Consider the following 232-nt stretch of genomic DNA (forward strand, 5'->3'; position numbering starts at 1 on the left):
TAGTTCAAACCCGGACATAGTAGGGCTCACAGAAACCTGGTGGGATTCATCCCACGACTGGGTGGTTAATATTAGGGGCTATAGACTATACAGGTGGGATACAACAGGGAGGAAAAGTGGGGGTGTGGTGCACTACGTCAAAGAGCAATACACACCTTCAACCAGCAGGATGGGGTCTGAGGAGGGGCAGGCCGAAGTGCTCTGGGTCAGGATACAGGGGGGTCATGGGGAA

The sequence above is a fragment of the Gavialis gangeticus genome, unplaced genomic scaffold (genome assembly GCF_001723915.1).
Source record: "Gavialis gangeticus isolate Ggan-Ray unplaced genomic scaffold, GavGan_comp1, whole genome shotgun sequence".
In the NCBI taxonomy this organism is placed as follows: Eukaryota; Metazoa; Chordata; order Crocodylia; family Gavialidae; genus Gavialis; species Gavialis gangeticus.